Below are 18,707 nucleotides of genomic sequence, written 5' to 3' on the forward strand. Positions count from 1 at the left end.
CTAACTACAGGGTAGGCCTATGAGTTGAGCATGTTTTTTTTCATACATGGTCCGTTGGTCTAGGGGTATGATACTCGCTTTGGATGTGAGTTGTCCCGGGTTCAATTCCCGGACGGACCCGAGTTTTTGCAGAGGTAATTTAGTGACTATTTAAATGCAACTAGTTATATTGTAGGCCTAAGAGTTGAGCATGTTTCAGTGTCATACATGGTCCGTTGGTCTAGGGGTATGATACTCGCCTCGGGTGTGAGTGGTCCCGGGTTCAAATCCCGGACGGACCCGAGTTTTTGCAGAGGTAATTTAGTGACTATCTAAATGCAACTAACTACAGGGTAGGGCTATGAGTTGAGCATGTTTTATTTCATACATGGTCCGTTGGTCTAGGGGTATGATACTCGCTTTGGGTGCGAGTGGTCCCGGGTTCAAATCCCGGACGGACCCGAGTTTTTGCAGAAGTAATTTGGTGACTATTCAAATGCAACGAGTTAAATTGTAGGACTACGAGTTGAGCATGTTTCAGTGTCATACATGGTCCGTTGGTCTAGGGGTATGATACTCGCTTCGGGTGTGAGTGGTCACGGGTTCAAATCCTGGACGGACCCGAGGTTTGCAGAAGTAACTTGGTGACTATTTAAATGCAACTAGTTAAATTGTAGGACTACGAGTTGAGAATGTCTCGCTGTCATACATGATCCGTTGGTTTTGGGGTATGTTACTCGCTTCGGGTGTTAGTGGTCCCGGGTTCAAATCCCGGACGGACCGGAGTTTTGCAGAAGTAATTTGGTGACTATTTAAATGTAACTATTTTAATTGTAGGAATACGAGCTGAGCTTGTTTCAGTGTCATACTTCGTCCGTTGGTCTAGGGGTATGATACTCGCTTCGGGTGTGAGTGGTCCCGGGTTCAAATCCCGGACGGACCCGAGTTTTTGCAGAGGTAATTTAGTGACTATTTAAATGCAACTAACTACAGGGTAGGCCTATGAGTTGAGCATGTTTTATTTCATACATGGTCCGTTGGTCTAGGGGTATGATACTCGCTTTGGGTGCGAGTGGTCCCGGGTTCAAATCCCGGACGGACCCGAGTTTTTGCAGAAGTAATTTGGTGACTATTCAAATGCAACGAGTTAAATTGTAGGACTACGAGTTGAGCATGTTTCAGTGTCATACATGGTCCGTTGGTCTAGGGGTATGATACTCGCTTCGGGTGTGAGTGGTCACGGGTTCAAATCCTGGACGGACCCGAGGTTTGCAGAAGTAACTTGGTGACTATTTAAATGCAACTAGTTAAATTGTAGGACTACGAGTTGAGAATGTCTCGCTGTCATACATGATCCGTTGGTTTTGGGGTATGTTACTCGCTTCGGGTGTGAGTGGTCCCGGGTTCAAATCCCGGACGGACCCGAGTTTTTGCAGAAGTAATTTGGTGACTATTCAAATGCTACTAACTACAGGGTAGGCCTATGAGTTGAGCATGATTTATTTCATACACGGTCCGTTGGTCTAGGGGTATGATATTCGCTTTGGGTGCGAGTGGTCCCGGGTTCAAATCCCGGACGGACCCGAGTTTTGCAGAAGTAATTTGGTGACTATTCAAATGCAACGAGTTAAATTGTAGGACTACGAGTTGAGCATGTTTCAGTGTCATACATGGTCCGTTGGTCTAGGGGTATGATACTCGCTTCGGGTGTGAGTGGTCCCGGGTTCAAATCCTGGACGGACCCGAGTTTTTGCAGAAGTAATTTGGTGACTATTCAAATGCAACGAGTTAAATTGTAGGACTACGAGTTGAGCATGTTTCAGTGTCATACATGGTCCGTTGGTCTAGGGGTATGATACTCGCTTTGGGTGTGAGTGGTCCCGGGTTCAATTCCCGGACGGACCCGAGTTTTTGCAGAGGTAATTTAGTGACTATTTAAATGCAACTAACTACAGGGTAGGCCTATGAGTTGAGCATGTTATATTTCATATATGGTCCGTTGGGCTAGGGGTATGGTACTCGCTTAGGGTGCGAGTGGTCCCGGGTTCAAATCCCGGAAGGACCCGAGTTTTTGCAGAGGTAATTTAGTGACTATTTAAATGCAACTAACTACAGGGTAGGCCTATGAGTTGAGCATGTTATATTTCATACATGGTCCGTTGGGCTAGGGGTATGGTACTCGCTTAGGGTGCGAGTGGTCCCGGGTTCAAATCCCGGACGGACCCGAGTTTTTGCAGAAGTAATTTGGTGACTATTCAAATGCAACGAGTTAAATTGTAGGACTACGAGTTGAGCATGTTTCAGTGTCATACATGGTCCGTTGGTCTAGGAGTATGATACTCGCTTCGAGTGTGAGTGGTCCCGGGTTCAAATCCTGGACGGACCCGAGGTTTGCAGAAGTAATTTGGTGACTATTTAAATGCAACTAGTTAAATTGTAGGACTACGAGTTGAGAATGTCTCGCTGTCATACATGATCCGTTGGTTTTGGGGTATGTTACTCGCTTCGGGTGTGAGTGGTCCCGGGTTCAAATCCCGGACGGACCCGAGTTTTGCAGAAGTAATTTGGTGACTATTTAAATGTAACTAGTTAAATTGTAGGAATACGAGCTGAGCTTGTTTCAGTGTCATACTTCGTCCGTTGGTCTAGGGGTATGATACTCGCTTCGGGTGTGAGTGGTCCCGGGTTCAAATCCCGGACGGACCCGAGTTTTTGCAGAGGTAATTTAGTGACTATTTAAATGCAACTAACTACAGGGTAGGCCTATGAGTTGAGCATGTTTTATTTCATACATGGTCCGTTGGTCTAGGGGTATGATACTCGCTTTGGATGTGAGTTGTCCCGGGTTCAATTCCCGGACGGACCCGAGTTTTTGCAGAGGTAATTTAGTGACTATTTAAATGCAACTAGTTATATTGTAGGCCTAAGAGTTGAGCATGTTTCAGTGTCATACATGGTCCGTTGGTCTAGGGGTATGATACTCGCCTCGGGTGTGAGTGGTCCCGGGTTCAAATCCCGGACGGACCCGAGTTTTTGCAGAGGTAATTTAGTGACTATCTAAATGCAACTAACTACAGGGTAGGGCTATGAGTTGAGCATGTTTTATTTCATACATGGTCCGTTGGTCTAGGGGTATGATACTCGCTTTGGGTGCGAGTGGTCCCGGGTTCAAATCCCGGACGGACCCGAGTTTTTGCAGAAGTAATTTGGTGACTATTCAAATGCAACGAGTTAAATTGTAGGACTACGAGTTGAGCATGTTTCAGTGTCATACATGGTCCGTTGGTCTAGGGGTATGATACTCGCTTCGGGTGTGAGTGGTCACGGGTTCAAATCCTGGACGGACCCGAGGTTTGCAGAAGTAACTTGGTGACTATTTAAATGCAACTAGTTAAATTGTAGGACTACGAGTTGAGAATGTCTCGCTGTCATACATGATCCGTTGGTTTTGGGGTATGTTACTCGCTTCGGGTGTTAGTGGTCCCGGGTTCAAATCCCGGACGGACCGGAGTTTTGCAGAAGTAATTTGGTGACTATTTAAATGTAACTATTTTAATTGTAGGAATACGAGCTGAGCTTGTTTCAGTGTCATACTTCGTCCGTTGGTCTAGGGGTATGATACTCGCTTCGGGTGTGAGTGGTCCCGGGTTCAAATCCCGGACGGACCCGAGTTTTTGCAGAGGTAATTTAGTGACTATTTAAATGCAACTAACTACAGGGTAGGCCTATGAGTTGAGCATGTTTTATTTCATACATGGTCCGTTGGTCTAGGGGTATGATACTCGCTTTGGGTGCGAGTGGTCCCGGGTTCAAATCCCGGACGGACCCGAGTTTTTGCAGAAGTAATTTGGTGACTATTCAAATGCAACGAGTTAAATTGTAGGACTACGAGTTGAGCATGTTTCAGTGTCATACATGGTCCGTTGGTCTAGGGGTATGATACTCGCTTCGGGTGTGAGTGGTCACGGGTTCAAATCCTGGACGGACCCGAGGTTTGCAGAAGTAACTTGGTGACTATTTAAATGCAACTAGTTAAATTGTAGGACTACGAGTTGAGAATGTCTCGCTGTCATACATGATCCGTTGGTTTTGGGGTATGTTACTCGCTTCGGGTGTGAGTGGTCCCGGGTTCAATTCCCGGACGGACCCGAGTTTTTGCAGAGGTAATTTAGTGACTATTTAAATGCAACTAACTACAGGGTAGACCTATGAGTTGAGCATGTTATATTTCATACATGGTCCGTTGGGCTAGGGGTATGGTACTCGCTTAGGGTGCGAGTGGTCCCGGGTTCAAATCCCGGACGGACCCGAGTTTTTGCAGAAGTAATTTGGTGACTATTCAAATGCAACGAGTTAAATTGTAGGACTACGAGTTGAGCATGTTTCAGTGTCATACATGGTCCGTTGGTCTAGGAGTATGATACTCGCTTCGAGTGTGAGTGGTCCCGGGTTCAAATCCTGGACGGACCCGAGGTTTGCAGAAGTAATTTGGTGACTATTTAAATGCAACTAGTTAAATTGTAGGACTACGAGTTGAGAATGTCTCGCTGTCATACATGATCCGTTGGTTTTGGGGTATGTTACTCGCTTCGGGTGTGAGTGGTCCCGGGTTCAAATCCCGGACGGACCCGAGTTTTGCAGAAGTAATTTGGTGACTATTTAAATGTAACTAGTTAAATTGTAGGAATACGAGCTGAGCTTGTTTCAGTGTCATACTTCGTCCGTTGGTCTAGGGGTATGATACTCGCTTCGGGTGTGAGTGGTCCCGGGTTCAAATCCCGGACGGACCCGAGTTTTTGCAGAGGTAATTTAGTGACTATTTAAATGCAACTAACTACAGGGTAGGCCTATGAGTTGAGCATGTTTTATTTCATACATGGTCCGTTGGTCTAGGGGTATGATACTCGCTTTGGATGTGAGTGGTCCCGGGTTCAATTCCCGGACGGACCCGAGTTTTTGCAGAGGTAATTTAGTGACTATTTAAATGCAACTAGTTATATTGTAGGCCTAAGAGTTGAGCATGTTTCAGTGTCATACATGGTCCGTTGGTCTAGGGGTATGATACTCGCCTCGGGTGTGAGTGGTCCCGGGTTCAAATCCCGGACGGACCCGAGTTTTTGCAGAGGTAATTTAGTGACTATCTAAATGCAACTAACTACAGGGTATTGCTATGAGTTGAGCATGTTTTATTTCATACATGGTCCGTTGGTCTAGGGGTATGATACTCGCTTTGGGTGCGAGTGGTCCCGGGTTCAAATCCCGGACGGACCCGAGTTTTTGCAGAAGTAATTTGGTGACTATTCAAATGCAACGAGTTAAATTGTAGGACTACGAGTTGAGCATGTTTCAGTGTCATACATGGTCCGTTGGTCTAGGGGTATGATACTCGCTTCGGGTGTGAGTGGTCACGGGTTCAAATCCTCGACGGACCCGAGGTTTGCAGAAGTAACTTGGTGACTATTTAAATGCAACTAGTTAAATTGTAGGACTACGAGTTGAGAATGTCTCGCTGTCATACATGATCCGTTGGTTTTGGGGTATGTTACTCGCTTCGGGTGTTAGTGGTCCCGGGTTCAAATCCCGGACGGACCCGAGTTTTGCAGAAGTAATTTGGTGACTATTTAAATGTAACTATTTAAATTGTAGGAATACGAGCTGAGCTTGTTTCAGTGTCATACTTCGTCCGTTGGTCTAGGGGTATGATACTCGCTTCGGGTGTGAGTGGTCCCGGGTTCAAATCCCGGACGGACCCGAGTTTTTGCAGAGGTAATTTAGTGACTATTTAAATGCAACTAACTACAGGGTAGGCCTATGAGTTGAGCATGTTTTATTTCATACACGGTCCGTTGGTCTAGGGGTATGATATTCGCTTTGGGTGCGAGTGGTCCCGGGTTCAAATCCCGGACGGACCCGAGTTTTGCAGAAGTAATTTGGTGACTATTCAAATGCAACGAGTTAAATTGTAGGACTACGAGTTGAGCATGTTTCAGTGTCATACATGGTCCGTTGGTCTAGGGGTATGATACTCGCTTCGGGTGTGAGTGGTCCCGGGTTCAAATCCTGGACGGACCAGAGTTTTTGCAGAAGTAATTTGGTGACTATTCAAATGCAACGAGTTAAATTGTAGGACTACGAGTTGAGCATGTTTCAGTGTCATACATGGTCCGTTGGTCTAGGGGTATGATACTCGCTTTGGGTGTGAGTGGTCCCGGGTTCAATTCCCGGACGGACCCGAGTTTTTGCAGAGGTAATTTAGTGACTATTTAAATGCAACTAGTTATATTGTAGGCCTACGAGTTGCGCATTTTTCAGTGTCATACATGGTCCGTTGGTCTAGGGGTATGATACTCGCCTCGGGTTTGAGTGGTCCCGGGTTCAAATCCCGGACGGACCCGAGTTTTTGCAGAGGTAATTTAGTGACTATTTAAATGCAACTAACTACAGGGTAGGCCTACGAGTTGAGCATGTTTTATTTCATACATGGTCCGTTGGTCTAGGGGTATGATATTCGCTTTGGGTGCGAGTGGTCCCGGGTTCAAATCCCGGACGGACCCGAGTTTTTGCAGAGGTAATTTAGTGACTATTTAAATGCAACTAGTTATATTGTAGGCCTACGAGTTGCGCATTTTTCAGTGTCATACATGGTCCGTTGGTCTAGGGGTATGATACTCGCCTCGGGTTTGAGTGGTCCCGGGTTCAAATCCCGGACGGACCCGAGTTTTTGCAGAGGTAATTTAGTGACTATTTAAATGCAACTAGTTATATTGTAGGCCTAAGAGTTGAGCATGTTTCAGTGTCATACATGGTCCGTTGGTCTAGGGGTATGATACTCGCCTCGGGTGTGAGTGGTCCCGGGTTCAAATCCCGGACGGACCCGAGTTTTTGCAGAGGTAATTTAGTGACTATCTAAATGCAACTAACTACAGGGTATTGCTATGAGTTGAGCATGTTTTATTTCATACATGGTCCGTTGGTCTAGGGGTATGATACTCGCTTTGGGTGCGAGTGGTCCCGGGTTCAAATCCCGGACGGACCCGAGTTTTTGCAGAAGTAATTTGGTGACTATTCAAATGCAACGAGTTAAATTGTAGGACTACGAGTTGAGCATGTTTCAGTGTCATACATGGTCCGTTGGTCTAGGGGTATGATACTCGCTTCGGGTGTGAGTGGTCACGGGTTCAAATCCTCGACGGACCCGAGGTTTGCAGAAGTAACTTGGTGACTATTTAAATGCAACTAGTTAAATTGTAGGACTACGAGTTGAGAATGTCTCGCTGTCATACATGATCCGTTGGTTTTGGGGTATGTTACTCGCTTCGGGTGTTAGTGGTCCCGGGTTCAAATCCCGGACGGACCCGAGTTTTGCAGAAGTAATTTGGTGACTATTTAAATGTAACTATTTAAATTGTAGGAATACGAGCTGAGCTTGTTTCAGTGTCATACTTCGTCCGTTGGTCTAGGGGTATGATACTCGCTTCGGGTGTGAGTGGTCCCGGGTTCAAATCCCGGACGGACCCGAGTTTTTGCAGAGGTAATTTAGTGACTATTTAAATGCAACTAACTACAGGGTAGGCCTATGAGTTGAGCATGTTTTATTTCATACACGGTCCGTTGGTCTAGGGGTATGATATTCGCTTTGGGTGCGAGTGGTCCCGGGTTCAAATCCCGGACGGACCCGAGTTTTGCAGAAGTAATTTGGTGACTATTCAAATGCAACGAGTTAAATTGTAGGACTACGAGTTGAGCATGTTTCAGTGTCATACATGGTCCGTTGGTCTAGGGGTATGATACTCGCTTCGGGTGTGAGTGGTCCCGGGTTCAAATCCTGGACGGACCAGAGTTTTTGCAGAAGTAATTTGGTGACTATTCAAATGCAACGAGTTAAATTGTAGGACTACGAGTTGAGCATGTTTCAGTGTCATACATGGTCCGTTGGTCTAGGGGTATGATACTCGCTTTGGGTGTGAGTGGTCCCGGGTTCAATTCCCGGACGGACCCGAGTTTTTGCAGAGGTAATTTAGTGACTATTTAAATGCAACTAGTTATATTGTAGGCCTACGAGTTGCGCATTTTTCAGTGTCATACATGGTCCGTTGGTCTAGGGGTATGATACTCGCCTCGGGTTTGAGTGGTCCCGGGTTCAAATCCCGGACGGACCCGAGTTTTTGCAGAGGTAATTTAGTGACTATTTAAATGCAACTAACTACAGGGTAGGCCTACGAGTTGAGCATGTTTTATTTCATACATGGTCCGTTGGTCTAGGGGTATGATATTCGCTTTGGGTGCGAGTGGTCCCGGGTTCAAATCCCGGACGGACCCGAGTTTTTGCAGAGGTAATTTAGTGACTATTTAAATGCAACTAGTTATATTGTAGGCCTACGAGTTGCGCATTTTTCAGTGTCATACATGGTCCGTTGGTCTAGGGGTATGATACTCGCCTCGGGTTTGAGTGGTCCCGGGTTCAAATCCCGGACGGACCCGAGTTTTGCAGAAGTAATTTGGTGACTATTCAAATGCTACTAACTACAGGGTAGGCCTATGAGTTGAGCATGATTTATTTCATACACGGTCCGTTGGTCTAGGGGTATGATATTCGCTTTGGGTGCGAGTGGTCCCGGGTTCAAATCCCGGACGGACCCGAGTTTTGCAGAAGTAATTTGGTGACTATTCAAATGCAACGAGTTAAATTGTAGGACTACGAGTTGAGCATGTTTCAGTGTCATATATGGTCCGTTGGTCTAGGGGTATGATACTCGCTTCGGGTGTGAGTGGTCCCGGGTTCAAATCCTGGACGGACCCGAGTTTTTGCAGAAGTAATTTGGTGACTATTCAAATGCTACGAGTTATATTGTAGGCCTACGAGTTCAGCATGTTTCAGTGTCATACTTCGTCCGTTGGTCTAGGGGTATGATAATCGCTTCGGGTGTGAGTGGTCCTGGGTTCAAATCCCGGACGGACCCGAGTTTTGCAGAAGTAATTTGGTGACTATTTAAATGTAACTAGTTAAATTGTAGGACTACGAGCTGAGCTTGTTTCAGTGTCATACTTCGTCCGTTGGTCTAGGGGTATGATTCTCGCTTCGGGTGTGAGTGGTCCCGGGTTCAAATCCCGGACGGACCCGAGTTTTTGCAGAGGTAATTTAGTGACTATTTAAATGCAACTAACTACAGGGTAGGCCTATGAGTTGAGCATGTTTCAGTGTCATACTTCGTCCGTTGGTCTAGGGGTATGATACTCGCTTAGGGTGCGAGTGGTCCCGGGTTCAAATCCCGGACGGACCCGAGTTTTGCTGAAGTAATTTGGTGACTATTTAAATGCGACTAGTTAAATTGTAGGACTACGAGTTGAGAATGTCTCGCTGTCATACATGATCCGTTGGTTTTGGGGTATGTTATTCGCTTCGGGTGTGAGTGGTCCCGGGTTCAAATCCCGGACGGACCCGAGTTTTGCAGAAGTAATTTGGTGACTATTTAAATGTAACTAGTTAAATAGTAGGACTACGAGTTGAGCATGTTTCAGTGTCATACTTCGTCCGTTGGTCTAGGGGTATGATACTCGCTTAGGGTGCGAGTGGTCCCGGGTTCAAATCCCGGACGGACCCGAGTTTTGCAGAAGTAATTTGGTGACTATTTAAATGTAACTAGTTAAATTGTAGGACTACGAGCTGAGCATGTTTCAGTGTCATACTTCGTCCGTGGGTCTAGGGGTATGATACTCGCTTCGGGTGTGAGTGGTCCCGGGTTCAAATCCCGGACGGACCCGAGTTTTTGCAGAGGTAATTTAGTGACTATTTAAATGCAACTAACTACAGAGTAGGCCTATGAGTTGAGCATGTTTTATTTCATACATGGTTCGTTGGTCTAGGGGTATGATACTCGCTTTGGGTGTGAGTGGTCCCGGGTTCAATTCCCGGACGGACCCGAGTTTTTGCAGAGGTAATTTAGTGACTATTTAAATGCAACTAGTTATATTGTAGGCCTACGAGTTGCGCATGTTTCAGTGTCATACATGGTCCGTTGGTCTAGGGGTATGATACTCGCCTCGGGTTTGAGTGGTCCCGGGTTCAAATCCCGGACGGACCCGAGTTTTTGCAGAGGTAATTTAGTGACTATTTAAATGCAACTAACTACAGGGTAGGCCTACGAGTTGAGCATGTTTTATTTCATACATGGTCCGTTGGTCTAGGGGTATGATACTCGCTTTGGGTGCGAGTGGTCCCGGGTTCAAATCCCGGACGGACCCGAGTTTTTGCAGAAGTAATTTGGTGACTATTCAAATGCAACGAGTTAAATTGTAGGACTACGAGTTGAGCATGTTTCAGTGTCATACATGGTCCGTTGGTCTACGGGTATGATTCTCGCTTCGAGTGTGAGTGGTCCCGGGTTCAAATCCTGGACGGACCCGAGGTTTGCAGAAGTAATTTGGTGACAATTTAAATGCAACTAGTTAAATTGTAGGACTACGAGTTGAGAATGTCTCGCTGTCATACATGATCCGTTGGTTTTGGGGTATGTTACTTTCTTCGGGTGTTAGTGGTCCCGAGTTCAAATCCCGGACGGACCCGAGTTTTGCAGAAGTAATTTGGTGACTATTTAAATGTAACTAGTTAAATAGTAGTACTACGAGTTGAGCATGTTTCAGTGTCATATTTCGTCCGTTGGTTTAGGGGTATGATACTCGCTTTGTGTGCGAGTGGTCCCGGGTTCAAATCAAGGACGGACCCGAGTTTTTGCAGAAGTAATTTGGTGACTATTCAAATGCTACGAGTTATATTGTAGGCCTACGAGTTGAGCATGTTTCAGTGTCATACTTCGTCCGTTGGTCTAGGGGTATGATACTCGCTTCGGGTGTGAGTGGTCCCGGGTTCAAATCCCGGACGGACCCGAGTTTTTGCAGAGGTAATTTAGTGACTATTTAAATGCAACTAGTTATAATGTAGGCCTACGAGTTGAGCATGTTTCAGTGTCATACATGGTCCGTTGGTCTAGGGGTATGATACTCGCCTCGGGTGTGAGTGGTCCCGGGTTCAAATCCCGGACGGACCCGAGTTTTTGCAGAGGTAATTTAGTGACTATTTAAATGCAACTAACTACAGGGTAGGCCTATGAGTTGAGCATGTTTTATTTCATACATGGTCCGTTGGTCTAGGGGTATGATACTCGCTTTGGGTGCGAGTGGTCCCGGGTTCAAATCCCGGACGGACCCGAGTTTTTGCAGAAGTAATTTGGTGACTATTCAAATGCAACGAGTTAAATTGTAGGACTACGAGTTGAGCATGTTTCAGTGTCATACATGGTCCGTTGGTCTAGGGTTATGATACTCGCTTCGGGTGTGAGTGGTCCCGGGTTCAAATCCTGGTCGGACCCGAGGTTTGCAGAAGTAATTTGGTGACTATTTAAATGCAACTAGTTAAATTGTAGGACTACGAGTTGAGAATGTCTCGCTGTCATACATGATCCGTTGGTTTTGGGGTATGTTACTCGCTTCGGGTGTGAGTGGTCCCGGGTTCAAATCCCGGACGGACCCGAGTTTTGCAGAAGTAATTTGGTGACTATTTAAATGTAACTAGTTAAATAGTAGGACTACGAGTTGAGCATGTTTCAGTGTCATATTTCGTCCGTTGGTTTAGGGGTATGATACTCGCTTTGTGTGCGAGTGGTCCCGGGTTCAAATCAAGGACGGACCCGAGTTTTTGCAGAAGTAATTTGGTGACTATTCAAATGCTACGAGTTATATTGTAGGCCTACGAGTTGAGCATGTTTCAGTGTCATACTTCGTCCGTTGGTCTAGGGGTATGATACTCGCTTTGGGTGTGAGTGGTCCCGGGTTCAAATCCCGGACGGACCCGAGTTTTTGCAGAGGTAATTTAGTGACTATTTAAATGCAACTAACTACAGGGTAGGCCTATGAGTTGAGCATGTTTTATTTCATACATGGTCCGTTGGTCTAGGGGTATGATACTCGCTTCGGGTGTGAGTGGTCCCGGGTTCAAATCCTGGACGGACCCGAGGTTTGCAGAAGTAATTTGGTGACTATTTAAATGCAACTAGTTAAATTGTAGGACTACGAGTTGAGAATGTCTCGCTGTCATACATGATCCGTTGGTTTTGGGGTATGTTACTCGCTTCGGGTGTGAGTGGTCCCGGGTTCAAATCCCGGACGGACCCGAGTTTTGCAGAAGTAATTTGGTGACTATTTAAATGTAACTAGTTAAATAGTAGGACTACGAGTTGAGCATGTTTCAGTGTCATATTTCGTCCGTTGGTTTAGGGGTATGATACTCGCTTTGTGTACGAGTGGTCCCGGGTTCAAATCAAGGACGGACCCGAGTTTTTGCAGAAGTAATTTGGTGACTATTCAAATGCTACGAGTTATATTGTAGGCCTACGAGTTGAGCATGTTTCAGTGTCATACTTCGTCCGTTGGTCTAGGGGTATGATACTCGTTTAGGGTGCGAGTGGTCCCGGGTTCAAATCCCGGACGGACCCGAGTTTTGCAGAGGTAATTTAGTGACTATTTAAATGCAACTAGTTATATTGTAGGCCTACGAGTTGAGCATGTTTCAGTGTCATACATGGTCCGTTGGTCTAGGGGTATGATACTCGCTTCGGGTGTGAGTGGTCCCGGGTTCAAATCCCGGACGGACCCGAGTTTTGCAGAAGTAATTTAGTGACTATTTAAATGTAACTAGTTAAATTGTAGGACTACGAGCTGAGCATGTTTCAGTGTCATACTTCGTCCGTTGGTCTAGGGGTATGATACTCGCTTCGGGTGTGAGTGGTCCCGGGTTCAAATCCCGGACGGACCCGAGTTTTTGCAGAGGTAATTTAGTGACTATTTAAATGCAACTAACTACAGGGTAGGCCTATGAGTTGAGCATGTTTTATTTCATACATGGTCCGTTGGTCCAGGGGTATGATACTTGCTTTGGGTGTGAGTGGTCCCGGGTTCAATTCCCGGACGGACCCGAGTTTTTGCAGAGGTAATTTAGTGACTATTTAAATGCAACTAGTTATATTGTAGGCCTACGAGTTGAGCATGTTTCAGTGTCATACATGGTCCGTTGGTCTAGGGGTATGATACTCGCCTCGGGTTTGAGTAGTCCCGGGTTCAAATCCCGGACGGACCCGAGTTTTTGCAGAGGTAATTTAGTGACTATTTAAATGCAACTAACTACAGGGTAGGCCTACGAGTTGAGCATGTTTTATTTCATACATGGTCCGTTGCTCTAGGGTATGATACTCGCTTTGGGTGCGAGTGGTCCCGGGTTCAATTCCCGGACGGACCCGAGTTTTTGCAGAAGTAATTTGGTGACTATTCAAATGCAACGAGTTAAATTGTAGGACTACGAGTTGAGCATGTTTCAGTACCATACATGGTCCGTTGGTCTAGGGGTATGATTCTCGCTTTGTGTGCGAGTGGTCCCGGGTTCAAATCAAGTACGGACCCGAGTTTTTGCAGAAGTAATTTGGTGACTATTCAAATGCTACGAGTTATATTGTTAGCCTACGAGTTGAGCATGTTTCAGTGTCATACTTCGTCCGTTGGTCTAGGGGTATGATACTCGCTTCGGGTGTGAGTGGTCCCGGGTTCAAATCCCGGACGGACCCGAGTTTTTGCAGAGGTAATTTAGTGACTATTTAAATGCAACTAGTTATAATGTAGGCCTACGAGTTGAGCATGTTTCAGTGTCATACATGGTCCGTTGGTCTAGGGGTATGATACTCGCCTCGGGTGTGAGTGGTCCCGGGTTCAAATCCCGGACGGACCCGAGTTTTTGCAGAGGTAATTTAGTGACTATTTAAATGCAACTAACTACAGGGTAGGCCTATGAGTTGAGCATGTTTTATTTCATACATGGTCCGTTGGTCTAGGGGTATGATACTCGCTTTGTTTGCGAGTGGTCCCGGGTTCAAATCCCGGACGGACCCGAGTTTTTGCAGAAGTAATTTGGTGACTATTCAAATGCAACGAGTTAAATTGTAGGCCTACGAGTTGAGCATGTTTCAGTGTCATATTTCGTCCGTTGGTCTAGGGGTAAGATACTCGCTTAAAGTGCGAGGGGTCCCGGGTTCAAATCCCAGACGGACACGAGATTTTGCAGAAGTAATTTGGTGACTATTTAAATGCAACTAGTTATATTGTAGACCTACGAGTGTAGCATGTTTCAGTGTCATACATGGTCCGTTGGTCTAGGGGTATGATACTTGCTTCGGGTGTGAGTGGTCCCGGGTTCAAATCCCGGACGGACCCGAGTTTTGCAGAAGTAATTTGGTGACTATTTAAATGTAACTAGTTAAATAGTAGGACTACGAGTTGAGCATGTTTCAGTGTCATATTTCGTCCGTTGGTTTAGGGGTATGATACTCGCTTCTGGTGTGAGTAGTCCCGGGTTCAAATCCCGGACGGACCCGAGTTTTGCAGAAGTAATTTGGTGACTATTTAAATGCAACGAGTTAAATTGTAGGCCTACGAGTTGAGCATGTTTCAGTGTCATATTTCGTCCGTTGGTCTAGGGGTAAGATACTCGCTTAGGGTGCGAGGGGTCCCGGGTTCAAATCCCAGACGGACACGAGATTTTGCAGAAGTAATTTGGTGACTATTTAAATGCAACTAGTTAAATAGTAGGACTACGAGTTGAGCATGTTTCAATGTCATATTTCGTCCGTTGGTTTAGAGGTATGATACTCGCTTCGGGTGTGAGTAGTCCCGGGTTCAAATCCCGGACTGACCCGAGTTTTTGCAGAAGTAATTTGGTGACTATTCAAATGCAACGAGTTAAATTGTAGGACTACGAGTTGAGCATGTTTCAGTGTCATACTTCGTCCGTTGGTCTAGGGGTATGATACTCGCTTAGGGTGCGAGTGGTCCCGGGTTCAAATCCCGGACGGACCAGAGTTTTGCAGAAGTAATTTGGTGACTATTTAAATGTAACTAGTTAAATTGTAGGACTACGAGTTGAGCATGCTTCAGTGTCATATATCGTCCGTTGGTCTAGGGGTATGATACTCGCTTAGGGTTCGAGGGGTCCCCGGTTAAAATCCCGGACGGACCCGAGATTTTGCAGAAGTAATTTAGTGACTATTTAAATGCAACTAACTACAGGGTAGGCCTATGAGTTGAGCATGTTTTATTTCATACATGGTCCGTTGGTCTAGGGGTATGATACTCGCTTTGGGTGTGAGTGGTCCCGGGTTCAAGTCCCGGACGGACCCGAGTTTTGCAGAAGTAATTTGGTGACTATTTAAATGTAACTAGTTAAATTGTAGGACTACGAGTTGAGCATGCTTCAGTGTCATATATCGTCCGTTGGTCTAGGGGTATGATACTCGCTTAGGGTTCGAGGGGTCCCCGGTTAAAATCCCGGACGGACCCGAGATTTTGCAGAAGTAATTTAGTGACTATTTAAATGCAACTTACTACAGGGTAGGCCTATGAGTTGAGCATGTTTTATTTCATACATGGTCCGTTGGTCTAGGGGTATGATACTCGCTTTGGGTGTGAGTGGTCCCGGGTTCAAGTCCCGGACGGACCCGAGTTTTGCAGAAGTAATTTGGTGACTATTTAAATGTAACTAGTTAAATTGTAGGACTACGAGTTGAGCATGCTTCAGTGTCATATATCGTCCGTTGGTCTAGGGGTATGATACTCGCTTAGGGTTCGAGGGGTCCCCGGTTAAAATCCCGGACGGACCCGAGATTTTGCAGAAGTAATTTGGTGACTATTTAAATGTAACTAGTTAAATAGTAGGACTACGAGTTGAGCATGTTTCAGTGTCATATTTCGTCCGTTGGTCTAGGGGTATGATACTCGCTTACGGTGCGAGGGGTCCCGGGTTCAAATCCCAGACGGACACGAGTTTTTGCAGAAGTAATTTGGTGACTATTTAAATGCAACTAGTTATATTGTAGGCCTTAGAGTGTAGCATGTTTCAGTGTCATACATGGTCCGTTGGTCTAGGGGTATGATACTCGCTTCGGGTGTGAGTGGTCCCGGGTTCAAATCCCGGACGGACCCGAGTTTTGCAGAAGTAATTTGGTGACTACTTAAATGCAACTAATTAAATTGTAGGCCTTCGAGTTGAGCATGTCTCGCTGTCATACATAATCCGTTGGTTTTGGGGTATGTTACTCGCTTCGGGTGTGAGTGGTCCCGGGTTCAAATCCCAGACGGACACGAGATTTTGCAGAAGTAATTTGGTGACTATTTAAATGCAACTAGTTAAATAGTAGGACTACGAGTTGAGCATGTTTCAATGTCATATTTCGTCCGTTGGTTTAGGGGTATGATACTCGCTTCGGGTGTGAGTAGTCCCGGGTTCAAATCCCGGACGGACCCGAGTTTTTGCAGAAGTAATTTGGTGACTATTCAAATGCAACGAGTTAAATTGTAGGACTACGAGTTGAGCATGTTTCAGTGTCATACTTCGTCCGTTGGTCTAGGGGTATGATACTCGCTTAGGGTTCGAGGGGTCCCCGGTTAAAATCCCGGACGGACCCGAGATTTTGCAGAAGTAATTTAGTGACTATTTAAATGCAACTAACTACAGGGTAGGCCTATGAGTTGAGCATGTTTTATTTCATACATGGTCCGTTGATCTAGGGGTATGATACTCGCTTTGGGTGTGAGTGGTCCCGGGTTCAAGTCCCGGACGGACCCGAGTTTTGCAGAAGTAATTTGGTGACTATTTAAATGTAACTAGTTAAATTGTAGGACTACGAGTTGAGCATGCTTCAGTGTCATATATCGTCCGTTGGTCTAGGGGTATGATACTCGCTTAGGGTTCGATGGGTCCCCGGTTAAAATCCCGGACGGACCCGAGATTTTGCAGAAGTAATTTGGTGACTATTTAAATGTAACTAGTTAAATAGTAGGACTACGAGTTGAGCTTGTTTCAGTGTCATATTTCGTCCGTTGGTCTAGGGGTATGATACTCGCTTACGGTGCGAGGGGTCCCGGGTTCAAATCCCAGACGGACACGAGTTTTTGCAGAAGTAATTTGGTGACTATTTAAATGCAACTAGTTATATTGTAGGCCTACGAGTGTAGCATGTTTCAGTGTCATACATGGTCCGTTGGTCTAGGGGTATGATACTCGCTTCGGGTGTGAGTGGTCCCGGGTTCAAATCCCGGACGGACCCGAGTTTTGCAGAAGTAATTTGGTGACTATTTAAATGCAACGAGTTAAATTGTAGGCCTACGAGTTGAGCATGTTTCAGTGTCATATTTCGTCCGTTGGTTTAGGGGTATGATACTCGCTTCGGGTGTGAGTAGTCCCGGGTTCAAATCCCGGACGGACCCGAGTTTTGCAGAAGTAATTTGGTGACTATTTAAATGCAACGAGTTAAATTGTAGGCCTACGAGTTGAGCATGTTTCAGTGTCATATTTCGTCCGTTGGTCTAGGGGTAAGATACTCGCTTAGGGTGCGAGGGGTCCCGGGTTCAAATCCCAGACGGACACGAGATTTTGCAGAAGTAATTTGGTGACTATTTAAATGCAACTAGTTAAATAGTAGGACTACGAGTTGAGCATGTTTCAATGTCATATTTCGTCCGTTGGTTTAGGGGTATGATACTCGCTTCGGGTGTGAGTAGTCCCGGGTTCAAATCCCGGACGGACCCGAGTTTTGCAGAAGTAATTTGGTGACTATTTAAATGCAACGAGTTAAATTGTAGGCCTACGAGTTGAGCATGTTTCAGTGTCATATTTCGTCCGTTGGTCTAGGGGTAAGATACTCGCTTAGGGTGCGATGGGTCCCGGGTTCAAATCCCAGACGGACACGAGTTTTTGCAGAAGTAATTTGGTGACTATTTAAATGCAACTAGTTATATTGTAGACCTACGAGTGTAGCATGTTTCAGTGTCATACATGGTCCGTTGGTCTAGGGGTATGATACTTGCTTCGGGTGTGAGTGGTCCCGGGTTCAAATCCCGGACGGACCCGAGTTTTGCAGAAGTAATTTGGTGACTATTTAAATGTAACTAGTTAAATAGTAGGACTACGAGTTGAGCATGTTTCAGTGTCATATTTCGTCCGTTGGTCTAGGGGTATGATACTCGCTTACGGTGCGAGGGGTCCCGGGTTCAAATCCCAGACGGACACGAGTTTTTGCAGAAGTAATTTGGTGACTATTTAAATGCAGCTAGTTATATATTAGACCTACGAGTGTAGCATGTTTCAGTGTCATACATGGTCCGTTGCTCTAGGGGTATGATACTCGCTTCGGGTGTGAGTGGTCCCGGGTTCAAATCCCGGACGGACCCGAGTTTTGCAGAAGTAATTTGGTGACTACTTAAATGCAACTAATTAAACTGTAGGCCTACGAGTTGAGCATGTCTCGCTGTCATACATGATCCGTTGGTTTTGGGGTATGTTACTCGCTTCGGGTGTGAGTGGTCCCGGGTTCAAATCCCGGACGGACCCGAGTTTTGCAGAAGTAATTTGGTGACTATTTAAATGTAGCTAGTTAAATAGTAGGACTACGAGTTGAGCATGTTTAAGTGTCATATTTTGTCCGTTGGTTTAGGGGTATGATACTCGCTTCGGGTGTGAGTAGTCCCGGGTTCAAATCCCGGACGGACCCGAGTTTTGCAGAAGTAATTTGGTGACTATTTAAATGCAACGAGTTTAATTGTAGGCCTACGAGTTGAGCATGTTCCAGTGTCATATTTCGTCCGTTGGTCTAGGGGTAAGATACTCGCTTAGGGTGCGAGGGGTCCCGGGTTCA

The 18,707-nt window shown here is 45.8% G+C and overlaps 62 non-coding genes across 62 annotated transcripts; all 62 read left to right on the forward strand.

The window, feature by feature from the left end:
• Positions 1-48: 48 nt before the first annotated feature.
• TRNAP-UGG (transfer RNA proline (anticodon UGG)) lies at positions 49-120 on the forward strand. Its single transcript has one exon. It is a non-coding gene; the product is annotated as a tRNA-Pro (tRNA).
• An 89-nt stretch (positions 121-209) lies between these two features.
• On the forward strand, positions 210-281 carry TRNAP-CGG (transfer RNA proline (anticodon CGG)). Its single transcript has one exon. It is a non-coding gene; the product is annotated as a tRNA-Pro (tRNA).
• Positions 282-369: 88 nt separating this feature from the next.
• On the forward strand, positions 370-441 carry TRNAP-UGG (transfer RNA proline (anticodon UGG)). Its single transcript has one exon. It is a non-coding gene; the product is annotated as a tRNA-Pro (tRNA).
• Positions 442-850: 409 nt separating this feature from the next.
• Positions 851-924, forward strand: TRNAP-CGG (transfer RNA proline (anticodon CGG)). The gene has a single exon. It is a non-coding gene; the product is annotated as a tRNA-Pro (tRNA).
• Positions 925-1,010: 86 nt separating this feature from the next.
• Positions 1,011-1,082, forward strand: TRNAP-UGG (transfer RNA proline (anticodon UGG)). Its single transcript has one exon. It is a non-coding gene; the product is annotated as a tRNA-Pro (tRNA).
• Positions 1,083-1,491: 409 nt separating this feature from the next.
• TRNAP-UGG (transfer RNA proline (anticodon UGG)) lies at positions 1,492-1,563 on the forward strand. The gene has a single exon. It is a non-coding gene; the product is annotated as a tRNA-Pro (tRNA).
• Positions 1,564-1,651: 88 nt separating this feature from the next.
• Positions 1,652-1,723, forward strand: TRNAP-CGG (transfer RNA proline (anticodon CGG)). The gene has a single exon. It is a non-coding gene; the product is annotated as a tRNA-Pro (tRNA).
• Positions 1,724-1,812: 89 nt separating this feature from the next.
• Positions 1,813-1,884, forward strand: TRNAP-UGG (transfer RNA proline (anticodon UGG)). Its single transcript has one exon. It is a non-coding gene; the product is annotated as a tRNA-Pro (tRNA).
• Positions 1,885-2,132: 248 nt separating this feature from the next.
• Positions 2,133-2,204, forward strand: TRNAP-AGG (transfer RNA proline (anticodon AGG)). Its single transcript has one exon. It is a non-coding gene; the product is annotated as a tRNA-Pro (tRNA).
• A 409-nt stretch (positions 2,205-2,613) lies between these two features.
• On the forward strand, positions 2,614-2,687 carry TRNAP-CGG (transfer RNA proline (anticodon CGG)). The gene has a single exon. It is a non-coding gene; the product is annotated as a tRNA-Pro (tRNA).
• An 86-nt stretch (positions 2,688-2,773) lies between these two features.
• On the forward strand, positions 2,774-2,845 carry TRNAP-UGG (transfer RNA proline (anticodon UGG)). Its single transcript has one exon. It is a non-coding gene; the product is annotated as a tRNA-Pro (tRNA).
• Positions 2,846-2,934: 89 nt separating this feature from the next.
• Positions 2,935-3,006, forward strand: TRNAP-CGG (transfer RNA proline (anticodon CGG)). The gene has a single exon. It is a non-coding gene; the product is annotated as a tRNA-Pro (tRNA).
• An 88-nt stretch (positions 3,007-3,094) lies between these two features.
• On the forward strand, positions 3,095-3,166 carry TRNAP-UGG (transfer RNA proline (anticodon UGG)). The gene has a single exon. It is a non-coding gene; the product is annotated as a tRNA-Pro (tRNA).
• A 409-nt stretch (positions 3,167-3,575) lies between these two features.
• On the forward strand, positions 3,576-3,649 carry TRNAP-CGG (transfer RNA proline (anticodon CGG)). Its single transcript has one exon. It is a non-coding gene; the product is annotated as a tRNA-Pro (tRNA).
• An 86-nt stretch (positions 3,650-3,735) lies between these two features.
• On the forward strand, positions 3,736-3,807 carry TRNAP-UGG (transfer RNA proline (anticodon UGG)). The gene has a single exon. It is a non-coding gene; the product is annotated as a tRNA-Pro (tRNA).
• Positions 3,808-4,216: 409 nt separating this feature from the next.
• TRNAP-AGG (transfer RNA proline (anticodon AGG)) lies at positions 4,217-4,288 on the forward strand. Its single transcript has one exon. It is a non-coding gene; the product is annotated as a tRNA-Pro (tRNA).
• Positions 4,289-4,697: 409 nt separating this feature from the next.
• TRNAP-CGG (transfer RNA proline (anticodon CGG)) lies at positions 4,698-4,771 on the forward strand. Its single transcript has one exon. It is a non-coding gene; the product is annotated as a tRNA-Pro (tRNA).
• An 86-nt stretch (positions 4,772-4,857) lies between these two features.
• Positions 4,858-4,929, forward strand: TRNAP-UGG (transfer RNA proline (anticodon UGG)). The gene has a single exon. It is a non-coding gene; the product is annotated as a tRNA-Pro (tRNA).
• Positions 4,930-5,018: 89 nt separating this feature from the next.
• Positions 5,019-5,090, forward strand: TRNAP-CGG (transfer RNA proline (anticodon CGG)). Its single transcript has one exon. It is a non-coding gene; the product is annotated as a tRNA-Pro (tRNA).
• Positions 5,091-5,178: 88 nt separating this feature from the next.
• Positions 5,179-5,250, forward strand: TRNAP-UGG (transfer RNA proline (anticodon UGG)). The gene has a single exon. It is a non-coding gene; the product is annotated as a tRNA-Pro (tRNA).
• Positions 5,251-5,659: 409 nt separating this feature from the next.
• On the forward strand, positions 5,660-5,733 carry TRNAP-CGG (transfer RNA proline (anticodon CGG)). Its single transcript has one exon. It is a non-coding gene; the product is annotated as a tRNA-Pro (tRNA).
• An 86-nt stretch (positions 5,734-5,819) lies between these two features.
• TRNAP-UGG (transfer RNA proline (anticodon UGG)) lies at positions 5,820-5,891 on the forward strand. The gene has a single exon. It is a non-coding gene; the product is annotated as a tRNA-Pro (tRNA).
• An 88-nt stretch (positions 5,892-5,979) lies between these two features.
• TRNAP-CGG (transfer RNA proline (anticodon CGG)) lies at positions 5,980-6,051 on the forward strand. Its single transcript has one exon. It is a non-coding gene; the product is annotated as a tRNA-Pro (tRNA).
• Positions 6,052-6,140: 89 nt separating this feature from the next.
• Positions 6,141-6,212, forward strand: TRNAP-UGG (transfer RNA proline (anticodon UGG)). Its single transcript has one exon. It is a non-coding gene; the product is annotated as a tRNA-Pro (tRNA).
• An 89-nt stretch (positions 6,213-6,301) lies between these two features.
• TRNAP-CGG (transfer RNA proline (anticodon CGG)) lies at positions 6,302-6,373 on the forward strand. Its single transcript has one exon. It is a non-coding gene; the product is annotated as a tRNA-Pro (tRNA).
• Positions 6,374-6,461: 88 nt separating this feature from the next.
• On the forward strand, positions 6,462-6,533 carry TRNAP-UGG (transfer RNA proline (anticodon UGG)). The gene has a single exon. It is a non-coding gene; the product is annotated as a tRNA-Pro (tRNA).
• Positions 6,534-6,622: 89 nt separating this feature from the next.
• TRNAP-CGG (transfer RNA proline (anticodon CGG)) lies at positions 6,623-6,694 on the forward strand. Its single transcript has one exon. It is a non-coding gene; the product is annotated as a tRNA-Pro (tRNA).
• An 89-nt stretch (positions 6,695-6,783) lies between these two features.
• On the forward strand, positions 6,784-6,855 carry TRNAP-CGG (transfer RNA proline (anticodon CGG)). Its single transcript has one exon. It is a non-coding gene; the product is annotated as a tRNA-Pro (tRNA).
• An 88-nt stretch (positions 6,856-6,943) lies between these two features.
• TRNAP-UGG (transfer RNA proline (anticodon UGG)) lies at positions 6,944-7,015 on the forward strand. The gene has a single exon. It is a non-coding gene; the product is annotated as a tRNA-Pro (tRNA).
• A 409-nt stretch (positions 7,016-7,424) lies between these two features.
• TRNAP-CGG (transfer RNA proline (anticodon CGG)) lies at positions 7,425-7,498 on the forward strand. The gene has a single exon. It is a non-coding gene; the product is annotated as a tRNA-Pro (tRNA).
• Positions 7,499-7,584: 86 nt separating this feature from the next.
• TRNAP-UGG (transfer RNA proline (anticodon UGG)) lies at positions 7,585-7,656 on the forward strand. Its single transcript has one exon. It is a non-coding gene; the product is annotated as a tRNA-Pro (tRNA).
• Positions 7,657-7,744: 88 nt separating this feature from the next.
• Positions 7,745-7,816, forward strand: TRNAP-CGG (transfer RNA proline (anticodon CGG)). Its single transcript has one exon. It is a non-coding gene; the product is annotated as a tRNA-Pro (tRNA).
• Positions 7,817-7,905: 89 nt separating this feature from the next.
• On the forward strand, positions 7,906-7,977 carry TRNAP-UGG (transfer RNA proline (anticodon UGG)). The gene has a single exon. It is a non-coding gene; the product is annotated as a tRNA-Pro (tRNA).
• An 89-nt stretch (positions 7,978-8,066) lies between these two features.
• TRNAP-CGG (transfer RNA proline (anticodon CGG)) lies at positions 8,067-8,138 on the forward strand. The gene has a single exon. It is a non-coding gene; the product is annotated as a tRNA-Pro (tRNA).
• Positions 8,139-8,226: 88 nt separating this feature from the next.
• On the forward strand, positions 8,227-8,298 carry TRNAP-UGG (transfer RNA proline (anticodon UGG)). The gene has a single exon. It is a non-coding gene; the product is annotated as a tRNA-Pro (tRNA).
• An 89-nt stretch (positions 8,299-8,387) lies between these two features.
• Positions 8,388-8,459, forward strand: TRNAP-CGG (transfer RNA proline (anticodon CGG)). Its single transcript has one exon. It is a non-coding gene; the product is annotated as a tRNA-Pro (tRNA).
• Positions 8,460-8,546: 87 nt separating this feature from the next.
• Positions 8,547-8,618, forward strand: TRNAP-UGG (transfer RNA proline (anticodon UGG)). Its single transcript has one exon. It is a non-coding gene; the product is annotated as a tRNA-Pro (tRNA).
• Positions 8,619-8,706: 88 nt separating this feature from the next.
• TRNAP-CGG (transfer RNA proline (anticodon CGG)) lies at positions 8,707-8,778 on the forward strand. The gene has a single exon. It is a non-coding gene; the product is annotated as a tRNA-Pro (tRNA).
• A 249-nt stretch (positions 8,779-9,027) lies between these two features.
• Positions 9,028-9,101, forward strand: TRNAP-CGG (transfer RNA proline (anticodon CGG)). Its single transcript has one exon. It is a non-coding gene; the product is annotated as a tRNA-Pro (tRNA).
• Positions 9,102-9,188: 87 nt separating this feature from the next.
• On the forward strand, positions 9,189-9,262 carry TRNAP-AGG (transfer RNA proline (anticodon AGG)). The gene has a single exon. It is a non-coding gene; the product is annotated as a tRNA-Pro (tRNA).
• Positions 9,263-9,508: 246 nt separating this feature from the next.
• On the forward strand, positions 9,509-9,582 carry TRNAP-AGG (transfer RNA proline (anticodon AGG)). Its single transcript has one exon. It is a non-coding gene; the product is annotated as a tRNA-Pro (tRNA).
• A 246-nt stretch (positions 9,583-9,828) lies between these two features.
• On the forward strand, positions 9,829-9,900 carry TRNAP-UGG (transfer RNA proline (anticodon UGG)). The gene has a single exon. It is a non-coding gene; the product is annotated as a tRNA-Pro (tRNA).
• Positions 9,901-9,989: 89 nt separating this feature from the next.
• On the forward strand, positions 9,990-10,061 carry TRNAP-CGG (transfer RNA proline (anticodon CGG)). The gene has a single exon. It is a non-coding gene; the product is annotated as a tRNA-Pro (tRNA).
• Positions 10,062-10,149: 88 nt separating this feature from the next.
• TRNAP-UGG (transfer RNA proline (anticodon UGG)) lies at positions 10,150-10,221 on the forward strand. The gene has a single exon. It is a non-coding gene; the product is annotated as a tRNA-Pro (tRNA).
• Positions 10,222-10,791: 570 nt separating this feature from the next.
• On the forward strand, positions 10,792-10,865 carry TRNAP-CGG (transfer RNA proline (anticodon CGG)). The gene has a single exon. It is a non-coding gene; the product is annotated as a tRNA-Pro (tRNA).
• Positions 10,866-10,952: 87 nt separating this feature from the next.
• TRNAP-CGG (transfer RNA proline (anticodon CGG)) lies at positions 10,953-11,024 on the forward strand. Its single transcript has one exon. It is a non-coding gene; the product is annotated as a tRNA-Pro (tRNA).
• An 88-nt stretch (positions 11,025-11,112) lies between these two features.
• On the forward strand, positions 11,113-11,184 carry TRNAP-UGG (transfer RNA proline (anticodon UGG)). Its single transcript has one exon. It is a non-coding gene; the product is annotated as a tRNA-Pro (tRNA).
• A 730-nt stretch (positions 11,185-11,914) lies between these two features.
• Positions 11,915-11,986, forward strand: TRNAP-CGG (transfer RNA proline (anticodon CGG)). Its single transcript has one exon. It is a non-coding gene; the product is annotated as a tRNA-Pro (tRNA).
• A 409-nt stretch (positions 11,987-12,395) lies between these two features.
• Positions 12,396-12,469, forward strand: TRNAP-AGG (transfer RNA proline (anticodon AGG)). The gene has a single exon. It is a non-coding gene; the product is annotated as a tRNA-Pro (tRNA).
• An 86-nt stretch (positions 12,470-12,555) lies between these two features.
• On the forward strand, positions 12,556-12,627 carry TRNAP-CGG (transfer RNA proline (anticodon CGG)). Its single transcript has one exon. It is a non-coding gene; the product is annotated as a tRNA-Pro (tRNA).
• An 88-nt stretch (positions 12,628-12,715) lies between these two features.
• On the forward strand, positions 12,716-12,789 carry TRNAP-CGG (transfer RNA proline (anticodon CGG)). Its single transcript has one exon. It is a non-coding gene; the product is annotated as a tRNA-Pro (tRNA).
• A 728-nt stretch (positions 12,790-13,517) lies between these two features.
• On the forward strand, positions 13,518-13,591 carry TRNAP-CGG (transfer RNA proline (anticodon CGG)). The gene has a single exon. It is a non-coding gene; the product is annotated as a tRNA-Pro (tRNA).
• An 87-nt stretch (positions 13,592-13,678) lies between these two features.
• Positions 13,679-13,750, forward strand: TRNAP-CGG (transfer RNA proline (anticodon CGG)). The gene has a single exon. It is a non-coding gene; the product is annotated as a tRNA-Pro (tRNA).
• Positions 13,751-13,838: 88 nt separating this feature from the next.
• Positions 13,839-13,910, forward strand: TRNAT-UGU (transfer RNA threonine (anticodon UGU)). Its single transcript has one exon. It is a non-coding gene; the product is annotated as a tRNA-Thr (tRNA).
• A 250-nt stretch (positions 13,911-14,160) lies between these two features.
• On the forward strand, positions 14,161-14,232 carry TRNAP-CGG (transfer RNA proline (anticodon CGG)). Its single transcript has one exon. It is a non-coding gene; the product is annotated as a tRNA-Pro (tRNA).
• A 570-nt stretch (positions 14,233-14,802) lies between these two features.
• On the forward strand, positions 14,803-14,874 carry TRNAP-AGG (transfer RNA proline (anticodon AGG)). The gene has a single exon. It is a non-coding gene; the product is annotated as a tRNA-Pro (tRNA).
• Positions 14,875-15,122: 248 nt separating this feature from the next.
• TRNAP-UGG (transfer RNA proline (anticodon UGG)) lies at positions 15,123-15,194 on the forward strand. Its single transcript has one exon. It is a non-coding gene; the product is annotated as a tRNA-Pro (tRNA).
• Positions 15,195-15,442: 248 nt separating this feature from the next.
• Positions 15,443-15,514, forward strand: TRNAP-UGG (transfer RNA proline (anticodon UGG)). Its single transcript has one exon. It is a non-coding gene; the product is annotated as a tRNA-Pro (tRNA).
• A 410-nt stretch (positions 15,515-15,924) lies between these two features.
• Positions 15,925-15,996, forward strand: TRNAP-CGG (transfer RNA proline (anticodon CGG)). The gene has a single exon. It is a non-coding gene; the product is annotated as a tRNA-Pro (tRNA).
• Positions 15,997-17,048: 1,052 nt separating this feature from the next.
• Positions 17,049-17,120, forward strand: TRNAP-CGG (transfer RNA proline (anticodon CGG)). Its single transcript has one exon. It is a non-coding gene; the product is annotated as a tRNA-Pro (tRNA).
• A 730-nt stretch (positions 17,121-17,850) lies between these two features.
• On the forward strand, positions 17,851-17,922 carry TRNAP-CGG (transfer RNA proline (anticodon CGG)). Its single transcript has one exon. It is a non-coding gene; the product is annotated as a tRNA-Pro (tRNA).
• Positions 17,923-18,171: 249 nt separating this feature from the next.
• Positions 18,172-18,243, forward strand: TRNAP-CGG (transfer RNA proline (anticodon CGG)). The gene has a single exon. It is a non-coding gene; the product is annotated as a tRNA-Pro (tRNA).
• Positions 18,244-18,707: the final 464 nt, after the last annotated feature.

This window comes from Phalangium opilio, unplaced genomic scaffold (assembly GCF_054372755.1).
Source record: "Phalangium opilio isolate 3A_F unplaced genomic scaffold, DU_Popi_V2 ptg000094l_1, whole genome shotgun sequence".
Taxonomy (NCBI): Eukaryota; Metazoa; Arthropoda; class Arachnida; order Opiliones; family Phalangiidae; genus Phalangium; species Phalangium opilio.